General features: G+C 46.5%; 1 long non-coding RNA gene across 1 annotated transcript in view; it reads left to right on the forward strand.

Annotated features, from left to right (window-relative positions):
- Positions 1-5,845: 5,845 nt before the first annotated feature.
- Positions 5,846-14,719, forward strand: part of LOC105297595 — a 313,095-nt gene continuing 304,221 nt past the window's right edge. Inside the window, exon 1 of the long non-coding RNA XR_896365.2 lies at positions 5,846-6,403. This is a non-coding gene — a long non-coding RNA (uncharacterized LOC105297595). The remainder of the gene's footprint in view (positions 6,404-14,719) is intronic.

Raw genomic sequence — 14,719 nt, forward strand, 5'->3', positions numbered from 1 at the left:
TGTTTTCCTTGTTATCCAGGAGCAAATGTCAGTGGAGGAGCAATCAGAACCATTATATACTCATCTGAATCTCAGCCCCACTGCCTGAACCATATGCCCTCAAAGGCAGAAAGTATAGTGTGCCATAGGATGGAGTAACTTCATGTAAAATACCCATCTTTTACAAGTTCATGTGTATATGCACTTAAGAGTGATGGGAGCCCACATTCATTCATTCATTTCACAAATATTTATTGAACATCTACTTTGTGCCAGGCACTGTGCTAGGTGCTGTGGATCACAACAATGACCAAGATACTCATGGAACTTATATTGAAGGTTGGGTAAATGTTTTTAAAAAAGGTAAAACAAAGGCATTCACCAATAATTTCAGTTTGTGAAACAGGTGATGAAGGATATAAACAGGCTGCAATCATGGAGAGTAATGGGATGGCCTACTCTAAACGAGATTAACCATACCAAAAAAAAAATGTACTGCTGTTCATGGAGAGCTCACTTCACTGCCAATATCATTAATTCTGTCTATCTATCCATCCAATACAGTATGTTGACTGAGTCAGAAAAAGTTGGAATCTGGCTTTGCTGTTTATTAGTCATGTGATCTTGGACAAATTGCTTAACTCCTTTGTCTCAATTTTCTCACCTGTGGAATAGAGGTAATAATCATATCTATCACATAGTGTTGCTCTACAATTTAAATGAGTCAATGACCTTTGATCAGTCCTGGGCACAATGCTCAATCCATGCTAGTTATTTCGTTAGTAGCATTTGTTTCTTCACTCAGTGAAGGAATATTTACTAAGAACCTCAGTGCAAAATATTGGGCTGAACACTGGAGTGGGAGAGACAAGATCCAGCCATTTCTCTACAAAGAGAAAACTTACATGAATCCAATCAGAAGCTTTCCCTTTCTTCTCTAGCAGACACATTCTAAAGTCATCGTTCACCCCAAAACCAGCTTTTAATCCCCACAAGACAGAAAGAGAGCTCACAGGTTAAACTGACTAACCGGCTAGAGAATGACCTAACCTAGCCTCATCTCTTGGCTTTAAAAAGTGGGGTTGTGTGTGCTGGGAAAGGCAATGGACTAGGAATTCTGGAGAACTGGGTTCCTATTCTGATTTTTTTGAACCGGAACCACACAAGGCTCAGTTTACTTACCCTCCCTCCCAAGCCATCTTGCGGATTTGATGAGATAACATACATGAAAGCTCCAGAGCCACACAGAAGGCTTTCCAAGAATTTCTACTGTTCCTTCTTTAGTTCTAGCCACTGCTCTGCCCCCCCATCCCAGGTCTCTATTTCTCTCATAATTAACTGGAAATTAACAGGATCCTAGCCAGTGTGGGCCCAAGGCCTGGATAAATCAACAGACCTGGTGGAGTTTGAAAAGGTGAAAGGGCTATACTTTTGTTAGGTGTTATTATTTTTAGGTTGGACTATCCACATAGTAAACATTTCTGTGAGATGAAAACTCACAGATGCTGAGAGAATCTTACCAGAGAGCCATTTATAGCAATCTCTCCAAGGAATAAGAACATCCCTTGGCCCACAATTCCACCTTCTCCCCCACCCTCCAATTGTGAACATTTGATGGAGCTTATCAGTGGGTGTCCAAACCGTATGTAACCAGCTTTCATATTTATGTAGTATCAGACAGCAAGCATGAAGCATTGTCCCTTGCCCCTCTACATGTCTCCTGGCCTAAAATATCAACTTTCAGAAACAATTTTACACTAACTGCTAGACTCAAGTGTTTTTTGCAAATAAACACATTTCCTAATTAAAACTTACCCTTTAAAGTCTCACATTTTCTTGGCCCCACTATAGGTTTTCTTTTTCTTGTAACATATTACAGAATCAATAAGGGCAATGCAAACATCTTTAATATATACAGTTTTAACAGCTCTAATAACATATCTGCCTGCATAAGAACACCTTCTCCCCGTCTCCAGCCCAGCTGATAATTTCCCCTGATTTGTTAAATGCCTTCTTATTTCACTCTCAAAGACAAAGCTTAAAAGTGGTTAGTCTTAAGGGGGAGTGGGAAAGGTGGATTGAAAAGGGATAAAGTGGAAGAAGGAGGGGGTTCCAGCAATTTTTATTTTCTTTAAATAACAGCTTTTTATTTTTGTTATGAAAGTAATGAATGTTCATTGTGGAAAATTAGGAAGTATGAAAAAAGCCTTTGAAGAAGAAAATATATATTAAACATAATTCTATTATCCAGAGCCAACTATTGTTAATATTTGGCATTTTTTTCAGATTTTTCTCCATTAGGATTTTTATGTAGTTAACGATGTTGAAGTCAGTTTTTGAAATTTTTTTGTGATAACATTGGAAATTTTCCATGTACTGAAAAACTGCAAAAAAGAAAAACTTTAGAGTGGCTGCATAATATTCCAGCAAGGCTGTCTCAATTTACTTATCCACCTTGCCCCTTTAGGCTATTTTAGTTTTTTCTCATTTTTACAAATAATATACTGCTACCATACTCAGTGTACTGTTTTTGTTGTTGGTTGGTTTGTTTTTTCTAGGTAACACATAGGGCTGGCTGGCTGTTTGAAGGGTCTTAGGCTGAATTTTATAGCAGTGTTTCCTATGGCAAAGAGCAGTCACACAGGAGGCTCCCAAGCTAGCTATAGAGTTAGATTACAGCATGATGACAACTGACCTTACTTTTCCCTCTAAAATCTCTACTTCCTCCTGAATCCTTTTGACTTAGAAGTAAATAGTGCCACCCACTACCCAGGCTTGAGAATTAGGAGTCACTTTGGACTTCTCCTTGCCTACTCGCTTCCAACCAGTGACCAAACTCTGTTCATTTTACATCCTTGCTCTCTCTCAAGTCTCTTCTCTGTTGTTCTCACTGAAATTGCCTTAGTTTACCTAAATGACCTAACTGAGCATCTCTGGTCTTCCCAAGCCACTGCCGTTAATCCATTTCTCCATAGTGCTGTTAGATCGTTTTTTTTCAAATACATTTAGGATCACATGCCTCCTCTACTTAAAACCTTTAATAAGTTTCTGCTCCTTACCCCTATCCAGTACCTGAGCTTTCAAGATATTGAAATCCTTAGCTTCCTTCAGGGCCCTTCAAGATCTAAACCTATCTACTGTGCTAGACTCCACCCAGACACTTCCTTCATGTGCCAACTCTGTGGCCATAACGAGTGCTTCATCTTGGTCCTTGTGCTTATACTGTTACATCTCCTTAAAAAGCAACTCCCCTCCCATCATGTGAGATAAGGTCTCACTGACTTCCTTGCCTTTAAAACTCAGCATGAATGCTACCTCCCACAGGAACTCTTCCCCTCAAGGGTTTGACTGAGTATCCTTCTGCGCTCATATTCTGCCTATTCCTTAGGCAGAAACCCACTCCACTGTGCCTCTCCTTGAAGGTGGGGATTGGGCTTTGTTCATCTTTTTTAACCTCTAAATACTTCAGTGGTCTATTTCCTGAAACCTGATGTAGTCTCCTACATCACCACAGTAATTATCAAAATCAGGAAATTAACACTGATGCATAGTATTATCTAACATACAGACCTTATTTTAATTTTACCAATTGTCCCATCAATGCTCCCATCCAGGACCACATGTTACATTTATTGCCATGTAGTCAAACCATTTCTTTAATCAAGAACTGTTCTGAAGTCTTAGTTTTTCATGACTTTGTGATTTTTTTTACTTTGGGATTTTTTGAAGAGTTATGACAGTTATTTCATTGAATGATCCTCAGTTTGGATTTGTCTGATGTTTCTTCATGATTAGATTCAGGCTATTCATTTTGGGTGGGAATACCACAGAAGAGATGTTACATCCTTCTCAGTGCATCATATCAGGAGTTACGTGATGTTTATTTGCCATATTCCTGGTGGTGTTGTCTTATTAATTACTTGATTAAGGTGGCATTGGTCAGGTTTTACAACTGGACAGTTATTATTTTTCCCTTTGAAATTACAAAGATACTTTGAGACTATGCAAAATACCTTGTTTCCCATTATACTTTGATCTACTACATTTAGCATTTGGGCTTCTGTTTTCTCATTGGTCAAATGAGCTGCGTAGATGAAGTGTGGATTCCAGAATTTTCACTCTCAAGGATTCCTTTATTATCAGTCCCACTGCCTAGAACCTCATATTTTGAAAGATTTGAAAGATGTCCACCAAACAGATGACATTTCACAAGGCATATGTGACTCATTTTCCTATTATACATTCATCAGACATGTCTACTGCATTGTATACTCACAAAGGCAGAGCCTGTTGGCCTTTCCACTAGATGCCCAGAGCCAGCATAGTGCCAAACACAGAGTAGATGTTCAACAAATATTTGTCGAAGGACTGAGTCTGACTGTCAATCACAGTTTATGCCCAGCATTCGAGGTAGGCAGTGGGGACACAAAATTGATAAATGCTTTCCAAAGGAAGCAGGAAGCAACTTGATATTTTAGTTAGCCTCCAGAGGCTTTGCCACGGGTCAGTGTTCAGCTATCACAAAGATTTTAAAATAGATTGGACAGAGCACATGAAAACCTCCCACCCACTCCTACCCATCCCTGCCTTTCTGTTGCGCCCCAGATATTAAAGGGGCATATTAGCACGCCAAGTTTATCATCTTTGGGTTGCCTCTAAAGCACACTGGGGGCAGATGGCAACTGGCCAGTCTCCTGACTATACAACAGAGCTTTTTAAATACCCTAGACCTTGTTTCATATGTATATGATATTAGTATTGTCACATTTCCTCCTTCATTGAGCACTTGAGATCATGGAAATACAACGTAGCAGAAGATCATGAAGGGTTTTTTTTTTTAAAAGGATGGCAGGGAAGGAAACTAACATTAGTTGAGCATCTCCTATATGCCCAGTGCTTTCTTTACTTTGTTTTCTCTTTTTATCTGTATCATAACTGGTGAGGTAGATATAATTATTCATTTTACAGATTAGGAAACAGGCTGGGTGATGGGGTAAGAGTTTGCACTGCCCTACAACTAGCTTGTAGCATGTAGTAGGGCAGGGGTGGGAATTTCTCCAGTCTCATTCCAAAGCCCTTGTCAGTAGCCATTGCACCAAGCTGCTTCTCCCATCATATAAAAATGTCCTTCTCTTGGAAATGTGCTGGCGATCACAATCCAGACATGCAAAGGACAGATATCTCTTGGACCATATTCTCTACAGTTATTTTTTAAATAATTGTTATCACAAGTCAGTAGCTGTTACCATGATTTGGGAGAAGTTGCCAGAGGAAGCAGAGGCTTTCTTTGGGCATCTTGAGTACCTGAAGAAGGAACTCAAGTTCTCACCTCTTAATTAACTCTGGCTGTGCTGCGGCAGCAACGCAAGGGAGACCGTCCCTGTAAAAGTGGTAAGGGTGTGAAATAACTTCAGGGTAGGCAGGGAGGGAGGCCACGGACCCCAGAGAGACCCCGGAACAGGTGAGGGGAGAGTGGGGAGAAGACCAGACAGCACTGCAGAGAGACGGGAGAGAAAGCCAAAGAGGGAGGAAAGAGAACAAAAGGCAAGAGGGGTAGAGAAAACTCGGGACAAGGAAGGGAAAAGTTTGAGATAGGGGGAGAGAAAGAAAGCAAGAACGGTAAGAGGAGACCGATAAAAATACTGAATTGAGAGAACTCGGAGAATTCGAGAAAGAAAAGGGGAAAAGAGGAGAGACGATGGAGAAAGGAGCGGAGAGGCAGGAGGGAAGGGGAGAGAGGAAGACATTGGAGAGAACAGAGTCCCGGGTGAACCCAGAGGTTGGTGAGTGGCCCCAGGAGGACACTCATCACCTGCGTGGCGCCCCCCCGCGCCGTGGTGCGGCCCTGCTCCCAGCGCCTGTGCGCCGCCGCTCGCCCGGCCGCGTAGGATTGGCTCCCGCCTCCCATTCATGTAACCTGCGTGTGCGTGTGCGTGTGTGTGTGAGTGTGTGTGTGTGTGTGTCTCTCTCGCCCTCTCTGCCTGTGTGTAAGAGAGCGAGGGTGGGGGACGGAGGCAGGCAGGCGAACAGGCAGGGAGGGGAAGAAAAAAAGGAGGGAAGCTATTAAACACACTCACACACGCGCGCGCGTACACACCCTCCCCAACCCCCCAGAAGCCTCGGGATTGCAGCTGTTTCATGTGGGGCAGCAGTGCTGGCAGGGACGCCGGCCGGGAGCGGCCGAGAGCGGGAGCCCGGCGTGCGCGCGCGGCTGGAGGATCGCTGGCGCTCCGCTCCCCACGGGAGCTATTGTTGGTCTCGCTGGAGCTGAGCGCAGAGCTGGGACCTGCTCCTTCCAGGGTGTCCACGGGCTCGCAGAGCAGAGGAACCGTGCCGCCGAGTGCAATAGGAGCCACTGGCACGGCGCCTTGCCTCCCTGGTGCCCTCCTCCTCGCTTCTCCGGCGGTGGCAGTCTGCAGCCACGGTAAGGCGGCGTGATCCGCTCTACGGAAAAGCGCCTTGGGGACCGCGGCGGCGCCTCGCTGGCTCTCTCGCTTCTCTGCGCTCACTAGCTGTGGCAGGGTCCGGGCAGCTCCCGCGGATTCCGGAGGCTCTGGGGGACGCTCTCCTGCTTCCCCGGCCCGCACTGGGGATGGAAGAGAGGGAGGCTGGAGCGCGGGTTGCCGGCGAAGCGAGCCAGTATGAAGCCCGGAGCCTCTGCCGCTGCAGCCCCTGGAGCCCTCCGCGGACTGGAGCCTGAGAGCGAGGGTGAGGGGAGGGCAGGGTGGTTGGCGCGGGCCCGGGACTCGGGACAGAGGATGGGAGGGAGGCAGCGCGCCCCGGGTTCGTCTGTCTCGCCGGGATCCCCTTGCCTCCCCGGCACTAGTGCCCGCAGCCCCTCTGCAGACCCGCCCGCCCCAGGGCCCCGGAGGGCGCTGGAGGAGCCCGCGAGGCGGCGCCGAGCTCCGGCGGCTGCAGCCTGCCCTGCGGGGCGAGCGCTGGCTGCAGTGTCCCCTTCCGCGCAGCAACTGGAGCGGAGAACCAAGAGACAAGACTCAAGCCCCGCACCCTCTGCAGCGGGCGCGGCGTTCGCCTCTCCTCGCCCGCCGCCTTGCAGCGGTGTTTACGTTCCCCTCCGAGTGAGTTGAGTCGGCAGCCGCCGGGTGGATGCTCGGAGCGCTCCGGATTTGAGTGTGAGTGAGTGTGTGAGTGTGTGTGTGTGACTACTTGCACCCCAGGCTTCGAGAAATGTGCTCTGGGTTGAAATGTGATCACCGAGCTCCTTAGTCATTTTCCTTGAGATTTAAAAATGCAGTCTATTGGAGGAGCAGACGGAAAGGTGGTATCGCGGTGTGTGTGTGTGTGTGTGTGTGTGTGTGTGTGTGTGTGTGTGTGCACGCAACCGAGGAATACACAGCTAACTACTGGGGGCAAAGGGAGGTTCAACTGGTGAGTCCTCACTGGTAGGCAGTAGGGTGGGCTTCGCTGGCCTCTGCCCGCTGCTTCTCTGCCCTGCCCCCGCCTACGCTAGGTTGGAAAGTACTGGAAATTCAACTGCGTGGTCACTAACTTTGGGAATTGGCTTCCTTTTCAGGGCGAGACGTTAAGGCGATTTGTGCACCATGGTCCATGTGGACGAGGGTATTATTACTCGGTTGGGTGTGGGTACCTCTTCAGAACCGGGCCAATCTCCCGCCTGGTCCCTAACCCCCCTCTACCCCCCTAGCCCTGGAGAGAAGGTTCGTAGAGATACAGTTATCCATCAGCCACCCATGCAGCGAAAGGGGCGCAGAGAGGCAACTTGGGTTTTGCCCGATTCTGCGTGCACTCTTGGTGTTTGACTAACCCATGAAATTGTCCTGCCGCTTTGTGGAAGACCGCCGCGGGTCACCCTTGGGATCCGAGTGCCGGGGCGAGGGGTTGCCCATGTGCTGAGCTGTGCAGCCGCGCACACAGGGCGATCTGCCAACCAGCATCGCGGGCAGTTATGTAAACTGCCTCAGTGATTACCCAGAAGCGTGATGTGAGCACCCGTTCGCAAAAGACAAGCCTGAAAGTTTGCCTGCTTAGGGTACGTAAGTACCGGGGCGCTCAGCACCCCCGGAACCGGAGAGCAGGGAGACGCCTCGCACCACTGAGGCGCCCACTTCTGCCATGGGCTTTGGGTGCTGATACTTCTGTCCCCAAAGAACCGGTTATCGAGGGAGAGACTGGGTGGAGGATCCGTGGTTGATCAGAGGGAAAAAACCGGTCAGAACTCAGGGTCCCTTGAGTCCTCAGAGCCCGAAGGGATATTGGGAGGCCTTCCAGGGAATGCTGTTTTAGGAAACTGACTTTGTGTACTGGGAAACCCTAAAGCCCCTCTTCTCTGCCTCTCAGGGCGCTCCTCCCCATCTTTCACACCCAATGCTCTTTCACGTGTTTGAAACCTGCCCGCGATGCCTGGTCCCCTTTGGCGATGCCAGGCATCCCGACCCACTCTGGCAGGGGGTGAGGAGGGCGTGTGCTGGCCTCTGCCAGGGTCGGCCACCATTATGTACCTATTCCTGGTTTCCTAGGCTAACCCGGCGCTAATGGGGATGGGATGGAGATGGGTGCGGACTATGGCTTCCTCCTCCTCGCTCCTCTCCTAAGCGGAAGGCAGTTTGCTTCTGTTGCGTTTATTCTCTCCCCATTTTGCTGCTTCCCTTCGCCGCCGTAGCATATAGCGCGCTGATGGTCTTTGATAGGGAAACCACAGAAGTAGAGTGTTTTTAAATCTTGTTTTTCGCCTGTAGAGGGATAAGCCACCCCAGATCTGACAGAGCTGTGCGGAACGCTAAAGTCGGGCACCGTGGCCCTGAACTCCCTTCCTCCCGCAGTCGGGGAGTGGTGGTGTGCTTGGGTGGTGAGTGTTTTGTTTTTGCCACATTCCAGCGTCCCGAAACCCTGCATCCCCTCCCCCTGAAATCCTGGGTCTGTCTGAGTGTGTTCCGCGCTGTAAAATAAATCCTCCCTCTCGCAGACCTGTGGGGCCGTTCGGATTTCCTGCTGCTGCCATGATCCTTAACAATGCGATTGCAAAGCTCATGCTCGGCTAGGAAAAATCCCCAGGTGGCGGCCGGCCGTGCTTTGACCTTGCTGAAGGCGCCTTTAACCCGGCTGCCTGGAGGGCTCGGGCTCTGCCACTGGGGTCCGGGAAGGAGGAGAGTGCACAGAGGGGCTGGGTTAGCTTCCTGGCTAGGGCGGGTATCAAGTCGCGGCGGGGCGGCCACAGGGAAGGATCGGGGCTCAGCGGCAACCTGTTTCCCTGCGCGCAGAGGCGGCACATTCCTGCTCCTCCTCCTCTGCATAGGCCGCGAGCAGCCCTCCTCCCGCCAGCCTCTGGCCACCTCCCGATTCTGGGGTCGACTGCGTGGGCGGAGGTCCCTTCGAGCTCTCTGCGGCGTTCGCAGAGGGTGCTCGGGACTTTGGGCTCCTTGGCGGGCAGAGCCGTAGTCCGCGCGATCTGGGCTGCTAGGTGGGCGGGGCCTGGGAGGGAAACCCAAGCTGAGACCGCCTTGTTCCAGGCCAAGTTCCTGTCCAGAGCGCCACGCCGCGCGGGATCCCGGCTGCGCCTTCCTCGGGTCTCCCCGCCTGGTGGGTTCTCCGGGCCCCTGGCGCTCCCCCAGCGCCCTGCGGCTCAGCTTTGCCCGGTAGCTCTCCTCGCCAAAGTTAGGAGTGATGTTTTCACAGGTGGTGGCAGTGGAAGCTCTGTGTGTGTCCTGGGGAGGGAGGTGTGCGGCAAGGCCAAACGTCGCGCAAAAAAAAAAAAAAAAAAAAAAAGGATTCCTCTCTTTGTAGGCGTTATAAGGGAATGATGAGAAAGAATCTGTTTTCTCCGGTAAGGGTGATGATGGGAAGTCCTTCCACTTAGTGGAGTTGGACCAGTCGGATCTGATTTCCTGGGGTGAAAGACTGTCTCCTCTTGGCGGTGCCTTTTGTGCAGGAGGTCCTTGTGAATGGAGAAGGGAGTGTGCTTCAGGCAAGACTAAGGACATAAATGTTCTTATAGTTTTAGGGAGCTAATTCTGGGAAGGTTTTATTCCTGTGTCTTTAAGTGAGCAGAGGCAGGGTGCGAATTAACCTGTGGATTCCTCATCCTCTGGGGTGGGGAAATTTTCAGGAACGGAGAGTTCGGTTTTGGAGAGCGATATCTCAGATTCATCTGCCAGCAGCCCATTCTCTTCAAGGCTTCTCTTTGGGCATGGGAGTAGAATGGGTGCAGTTAGCCAATACACCATCCTATGGATTGTGGGGGAAGAAGAACCAGTGTTGCTAACTGCGGGCTCAGGGGTGGAGGTGGGATGGGACAGAATCAGTGCTTGGCCTGAAGAAGAATCATCAGAGGACAGTTCCACAGCGAACGGAATGATCTGGAATATGAGATAATGAGCTCCCCACAGTGTTACAGTAGAAGATTGGATACTAGTAGTGGGCAGCTTGGATCGCCAAGGGCTCTCCTCCAGTAGATCTCTTTGAAGTATAATCTCCTCACTCCTGCTGTTTTATGGGAATGAGTTGACGGGACGTGAGTTTAACCTCTTACCTTATTGGGTGGGAATTATGGTTGCGTGGCCTTGGATAAGTTATCTTTGAACTTCCAGTTCTCTCCTGTGTAAAAGGGAAAGATATTGTCTAGTTTACAACACAGTAAGGATTAACGTTCATAAACCTCTGACACACTGTAGGCCATTAACAAAAGAATCATGCCCTTCCACCTCCTTCATCCCTTTCCAACAATGTGCATTCGTTGGGTGGGGGTTGGGCAGGGAAATCAACAGCCTCAGAAGAACCAGCAACATTACATCCACAGTTTATTTAAAACCAGCTCAAATGCTTGAAGCAAAAATATCTTCTCTTTTCTTAGAAAAGTCATTTCCAGTTTTGTTAGAATTTCTCCCTTATTGAGTCCTTTTTTGTTTTTCTGACAGAATTACATCCTTGCCCTGATTGGTGTGTTATATAACTTGATTATTTCCAGATCAAAAGTTACAAATATGTGAAAGAAGGTGATTAGGAATTTATGATAAAAATTGTTCGGCAACATAAGCAAGAGACTCAAAATACCCACTCATCCTCTTTAACTGTCATACATGTTGAAGAAAGATGAGGTCAAATAAGCACATGGTGCAAATCCTCACGTGGGTCCTGCCCGGTTCTAATGAACAGCTACCATACCTGGATCCCAAGCCTTCTCCTGTTCCTGTCCCAGTACATTTTCCTACGTCTATGAATCTAAAAAGTGAAACAAAGGAACAAGGCGATTTAAATCACCTCCTTGGAGATTTGATTCCAAGAGTCTAGCAGGGTAAATCATCCTCAATCCCCGATCTAAGTGGCTGATTTTTACCTGCCTTCTTACATGGTCTGGCTTACTGTAGTTGAAAGCTGAATCACTTCATCTTTGCTTTGCATAGACAGACTGCTGTGGGGGGCACTTTGAAAGTACTACATGCCCCTGTTGCAAGGGAACCAAGCACACATGGATCTCTGAATTTACAGTTTTCCTTAAGGAAAGCTTCTAATGAAACATTATAAGTGTAGATGCTTAGTTCTCTGTGGGTTATATATTTATTACTTTGTCACAGTTTTTTTTTCCAACCTTTGTCTTTATTATATCTAATTACTAAATTATATAATTAGATATAATACCAATTATATTTAGTTACCAAGGTAATATATGTTCACTGTAGCAAAGTTAGACAATATAGAGAAAAGAAAAAAGAAAATAAGTGTCAGTACATCTTGGGTTTTACATTGTGACTTTTCTTTATGAATGTAGAAAAATAAGATCATAGTTATAATATTTTGAAAGCTTATTATTAACGATAGATCTTTCCATGTTACAACTTTTCCTGGTATGGAAAGATTTTTAATGGCTACATAAAACCTAATGTTTTACTACGGGATAATTTCATTGGTACCTAAAATTAGACCTTTTGTTTATTTTTAGTCTTTTTTTTATTATAACAAAGCTGCAGTAACTATTCTTGTACATACTGTGAATTTTTCATATTCTCTTAAGATAAATTCCTAGAAAATAGGATTGTAGGGTCAAAGGCAGATGCCATGCTAAGACTTCTGTCACACATGAAAAGCGGGAAGGTACACTGTGATTTCTACTTCATCTTTTAAACCAGAAATGGCTGTTTATGTTGCAATCCCTTACAGGCTTGGAGCCTAAGTAGTAGAGGGAGGCAAGGATGACAATCAAACCTCAAGCAGGGGATTTGCATAACTTTGAGCTGTTATGCTAAACTGATAGGCAAATCCTTTTTCCAAGAACATTTTTCTTCCCTGGCTGTCTCGGAATCATCACTCTGTAGAGCTTCAGCCAGCAATGGAGTTGAAATATGTAAATATGTTCCTCTGTATTGTAGGTGGGGCTGGCTCCATGGTGAATGACAAACAGTTCCTCAGAGAAGTGGGTATGTCCTTAGCATTTGCTGAGGTGGTGGATTCTTCCCTTACAGTTCTTTCCCTTTTCCTTTGGTTCAGAGGCCTTAGAATGGCCACCTAGCACATCTTACAAAGGAAACAGTTGAGACTAGTCTACAGCAAGTTCATCTCCACCTATTGCACTGGCATTTGGTTCGGAAAGTCAGCCCAACTATCTTTCTTTATGGTCTCTGGGCACAATAATAATAATAATAAATATTAACATGCCTACATGCTGTTTCCAAAGTGGAAAGAGTTAGGCATTTCATCCCATCCTTGCACTGATCTGTTCAATCAGAGGGTATATTTGTCAGTCTAGCTCTTTCACATGTCAGATTTCTGTGACCCAGAAAAGATGTGTTCCCTGTGGTTAGATGACTCTTCAAAGAATTCAGTGGAGCCAGTGGAGGAAGTCTAGTCTTCCCATTTCCAAGGTGTTCCCATGCTTAGCAGGTGGCATCAGGAGTTCCTTTAGATCAGACCATGAGGTCACTTTGGGGTCATTGGATGGTGTGGTCACCAGAGAGGACACCTGCTCTGCTGGTGGCCGACTTCGAATTCCCAGAGTGTTTGGATGCTGTCTTTGATACTGATACCACTCCGGTTTCACTAGGGAAGATGAAGGAATGTTTTTGTCCTTTGTCATGTTCTGAACATCAAATCAGGTCTTTTTCTTCATTTGGAAAACAAAAAGGAGACGGGATATAAATGTTGCAGGATCTCAAGAATAGTTGAGTTCTCCCTGCCCGCTTTCCCGTAGAGTCCTGCATTGGCTTTGCAGATGGTAGCCTTGTAGCCTGGGCCTGACAGTGGAAAAGGGTATCAGATGCAATTGTTTAATCATTGTAATCCTTAAGAACATTAGGTTTTAATAAGTTTTTCTCTTATAGAGTTGGTTTTCTTGCTGTGGAATGATAGTTGATTTCTAAAAGTCTGGTCTTTGAACCCCTTGGAAGTCAAGCAAAAGTATTACAGCTAATACATTATGGCTTTGGGTAAAATAATTGCCCATTCTTGGGATGTTTCCCTCTCTATAAAATGAGGTTGCGAGAGGGGAGTAGATTTGCCGTTTGAAAGTTAGTGTTTCTCAAACTTTAATACACACACATCACATAAGAATCCTGTTAAATTGTAGATTCCGATTCAATAGGTCCGGAGGGGGCTCAAGAATCTGCATTTCTGACAGGCTCTTAGGTGGTGCCATGCTGATGGTCCCTGGCTCACACTTGTACTAACAAGGTTTCAAGCTACCTACTCTGACGTTATTTTAGAAAATAATAGTAATGACTACCAGATGTCAGGAGGAGCTGTCTTATATTAGTAGATTGTCGCTGTAAAGGGAGATGTCCATTCTTTCCTTTTGGGTTTCTAGAGTTAGCATCTTCATTTCGGAAGATAATGGGGAGGGACACAGTCAGTTTTTTCATCTGGCGGTTGTTGAGGGAGGATGTAGAAGAACAGGGCAAGAACACAACAAACATGTTCTAAGTGCTTTCTGTGTCTCAGGCAGCCGCCATTGTGCCCATGTCCTAGATGAGGAAACTGAGGCTCAGTAAGGCAAGCCATCTGCCCAGGGTCCCACACCTAGGACTCGCATTTGATCATAGGCCTCTCTGGCTTCTAAATCCTTGCTTTTTCTAGAATGGCAACTTTGTAACTTTCTAGAATGACATATAATAAAAATCTAGTGTTTAGTGAAGTGTTTCTCTTTAGAGGTCCTTTTACTGGGCCTATTTTGAGAGTGGATCAAGACATTTAAAAATTTGCATCATTATCATGCAAGCAATTAAAGTGCTTAAGAGCTTAAAAGCAATTTGTTCAAGTTGGTTAAATATCCGCCCTCCTCAATCTTGTTTGTATTATTAATTTACTCATCACACTGACATCAAAACCATTGCAAGGTAAATGTCAGTATCTTCTGATTGGTGAAACCTTTCAAATGAAAGGAGTTTGCATTGATGAGGTTCACAGTGGAAGGATCCAGTTCAGGGTGAGTCAGAGAAACCAACTTTTACTAAATAAACCCAGCCCTACTTTGGCCTCTGGATGAGAATTGGTCGTTTAAACGTTTTATTAAAGCACAATTATTCCGAGAACCAGTCATCGGTGCAGCTCTTTGCAAACATTAATTAGCTGATCTTCACATCACCCCCACATGGCAGATAAAAAACATTATCCCTGCCTTCAAGAGAACAAGTAGACACGTGGCGATGAAGGTGGAAGGCAAACTCTTGCCTTTCAGGAACTATGGTAGAGGTAGGTGGAATAAGGAGATTATATGAGTTTGTCACTTAATAAATATTTATTGGGTGATACGCTAGATATTCTAGCTGTGCTGCGC

The sequence above is a fragment of the Pteropus vampyrus genome, unplaced genomic scaffold (genome assembly GCF_000151845.1).
Source record: "Pteropus vampyrus isolate Shadow unplaced genomic scaffold, Pvam_2.0 Scaffold141, whole genome shotgun sequence".
NCBI lineage: Eukaryota > Metazoa > Chordata > Mammalia > Chiroptera > Pteropodidae > Pteropus > Pteropus vampyrus.